The sequence below is a fragment of the Cololabis saira genome, unplaced genomic scaffold, assembly GCF_033807715.1.
Source record: "Cololabis saira isolate AMF1-May2022 unplaced genomic scaffold, fColSai1.1 scf026, whole genome shotgun sequence".
NCBI classification, from domain to species: domain Eukaryota; kingdom Metazoa; phylum Chordata; class Actinopteri; order Beloniformes; family Belonidae; genus Cololabis; species Cololabis saira.
Window position 1 is genome coordinate 582,501 of NW_026906190.1, and position 2,500 is coordinate 585,000.

The window sequence follows — 2,500 nt, forward strand, 5'->3', positions numbered from 1 at the left end:
TGTCGCTCTTACCACGTTGAAATATGTGTGGGTAGATTAAGCGAGAGCGCTCTCTGCTGGTTGAAAAAGCTTACAGCACCTGGTATTCCCAGGCGGTCTCCCATCCAAGTACTAACCAGGCCCGACCCTGCTTAGCTTCCGAGATCAGATGAGATCGGGCGCATCTAGGCTGATATGGCCGTAAGCTGAAGCTGCAGCTTGAAATACCTCTTATATGGAGTTGAAGATAAGTCATATAATATAAGTCATTGATTTGTTGGTGATAATAATTTAGAAGCACTTATTTGTTGGAGTTAAAGTGCCTTTACCATGTGCAAAACACTTTAGGACGTGAGCTGTCGCTGTTACCACGTTGAAATATGTGTGGGTAGATTAAGCGAGAGCGCTCTCTGCTGGTTGAAAAAGCTTACAGCACCTGGTATTCCCAGGCGGTCTCCCATCCAAGTACTAACCAGGCCCTACCCTGCTTAGCTTCCGAGATCAGACGAGATCGGACACATCCAGGCTGGTATGGCCTTAAGCAGAAGCTGCAGCTTGAAATACCTCTGATATGGAGTTGAAGATAAGTCATAGAATATAAGTCATTGATTTGTTGGTTTTATTTGTTGGAGTTAAAGTGCCTTAACCATGTGCAAAACACTTCAGGACGTGAGCTGTCGCTGTTACCACGTTGAAATATGTGTGGGTAGATTAAGCGAGAGCGTTCTCTGCTGGTTGAAAAAGCTTACAGCACCTGGTATTTCCAGGCGGTCTCCCATCCAAGTACTAACCAGGCCCGACCCTGCTTAGCTTCCGAGATCAGACGAGATTGGGCGCATCCAGGCTGGTATGGCCGTAAGCTGAAGCTGCAGCTTGAAATACCTCTTATATGGAGTTGAAGATAAGTCATATAATATAAGTCATTGATTTGTTGGTGATAATAACTTAGAAGCGCTTATTTGTTGGAGTTAAAGTGCCTTAACCATGTGCAAAACACTTTAGGACGAGAGCTGTCGCTGTTACCACGTTGAAATATGTGTGGGTAGATTAAGCGAGAGCGCTCTCTGCTGGTTGAAAAAGCTTACAGCACCTGGTATTCCCAGGCGGTCTACCATCCAAGTACTAACCAGGCCATACCCTGCTTAGCTTCAGAGATCAGACGAGATCAGGCCCATCCAGGCTGGTATGGCCGTAAGCAGAAGCTGCAGCTTGAAATACCTCTGATATGGAGTTGAAGATAAGTCATAGAATATAAGTCATTGATTTGTTGGTTTTATTTGTTGGAGTTAAATTGCCTTAACCATGTGCAAAACACTTTAGGACGTGAGCTGTCGCTCTTACCACGTTGAAATATGTGTGGGTAGATTAAGCGAGAGCGCTCTCTGCTGGTTGAAAAAGCTTACAGCACCTGGTATTCCCAGGCGGTCTCCCATCCAAGTACTAACCAGGCCCGACCCTGCTTAGCTTCCGAGATCAGACGGGATCGGGCGCATCCAGGCTGGTATGGCCGTAAGCTGAAGCTGCAGCTTGAAATACCTCTTATATGGAGTTGAAGATAAGTCATAGAATATAAGTCATTGATTTGTTGGTTTTATTTGTTGGAGTTAAAGTGCCTTAACCATGTGCAAAACACTTCAGGACGTGAGCTGTCGCTGTTACCACGTTGAAATATGTGTGGGTAGATTAAGCGAAAGCGCTCTCTGCTGGTTGAAAAAGCTTACAGCACCTGGTATTCCCAGACGGTCTCCCAACCAAGTACTAACCAGGCCCGACCCTGCTTAGCTTCCGATATCAGACGAGATCGGGCGCATCCAGGCTGGTATGGCCGTAAGCAGAAGCTGCAGCTTGAAATACCTCTTATATGGAGTTGAAGATAAGTCATAGAATATAAGTCATTGATTTGTTGGTTTTATTTGTTGGAGTTAAAGTGCCTTAACCATGTGCAAAACACTTTAGGACGTGAGCTGTCGCTCTTACCACGTTGAAATATGTGTGGGTAGATTAAGCGAGAGGGCTCTCTGCTGGTTGAAAAAGCTTACAGCACCTGGTATTCCCAGGCGGTCTCCCATCCAAGTACTAACCAGGCCCGACCCTGCTTAGCTTCCGAGATCAGACGAGATCGGGCGCATCCAGGCTGGTATGGCCGTAAGCTGAAGCTGCAGCTTGAAATACCTCTTATATGGAGTTGAAGATAAGTCATATAATATAAGTCATTGAGTTGTTGGTGATAATAATTTAGAAGCACTTATTTGTTGGAGTTAAAGTGCCTTTACCATATGCAAAACACTTTAGGACGTGAGCTGTCGCTGTTACCACGTTGAAATATGTGTGGGTAGATTAAGCGAGACCGCTCTCTGCTGGTTGAAAAAGCTTACAGCACCTGGTATTCCCAGGCGGTCTCCCATCCAAGTACTAACCAGGCCCGACCCTGCTTAGCTTCCGAGATCAGACGAGATCGGGCGCATCCAGGCTGGTATGGCCGTAAGCTGAAGCTGCAGCTTGAAATACCTCTTATATGGAG

At 46.0% G+C, this 2,500-nt stretch overlaps 7 non-coding genes and 1 pseudogene across 7 annotated transcripts; all 8 read right to left on the reverse strand.

Annotated features, from left to right (window-relative positions):
• Window positions 1-67: 67 nt before the first annotated feature.
• On the reverse strand, window positions 68-186 carry LOC133426905 (5S ribosomal RNA). The gene has a single exon (XR_009772186.1). It is a non-coding gene; the product is annotated as a 5S ribosomal RNA (ribosomal RNA).
• A 217-nt stretch (window positions 187-403) lies between these two features.
• Window positions 404-522, reverse strand: LOC133426415 (5S ribosomal RNA). The gene has a single exon (XR_009771742.1). It is a non-coding gene; the product is annotated as a 5S ribosomal RNA (ribosomal RNA).
• A 199-nt stretch (window positions 523-721) lies between these two features.
• LOC133426375 (5S ribosomal RNA) lies at window positions 722-840 on the reverse strand. The gene has a single exon (XR_009771704.1). It is a non-coding gene; the product is annotated as a 5S ribosomal RNA (ribosomal RNA).
• Window positions 841-1,057: 217 nt separating this feature from the next.
• LOC133426513 (5S ribosomal RNA) lies at window positions 1,058-1,176 on the reverse strand (annotated as a pseudogene).
• Window positions 1,177-1,375: 199 nt separating this feature from the next.
• On the reverse strand, window positions 1,376-1,494 carry LOC133426398 (5S ribosomal RNA). The gene has a single exon (XR_009771726.1). It is a non-coding gene; the product is annotated as a 5S ribosomal RNA (ribosomal RNA).
• Window positions 1,495-1,693: 199 nt separating this feature from the next.
• LOC133427010 (5S ribosomal RNA) lies at window positions 1,694-1,812 on the reverse strand. Its single transcript, XR_009772285.1, has one exon. It is a non-coding gene; the product is annotated as a 5S ribosomal RNA (ribosomal RNA).
• A 199-nt stretch (window positions 1,813-2,011) lies between these two features.
• LOC133426576 (5S ribosomal RNA) lies at window positions 2,012-2,130 on the reverse strand. The gene has a single exon (XR_009771870.1). It is a non-coding gene; the product is annotated as a 5S ribosomal RNA (ribosomal RNA).
• A 217-nt stretch (window positions 2,131-2,347) lies between these two features.
• On the reverse strand, window positions 2,348-2,466 carry LOC133426577 (5S ribosomal RNA). The gene has a single exon (XR_009771871.1). It is a non-coding gene; the product is annotated as a 5S ribosomal RNA (ribosomal RNA).
• Window positions 2,467-2,500: the final 34 nt, after the last annotated feature.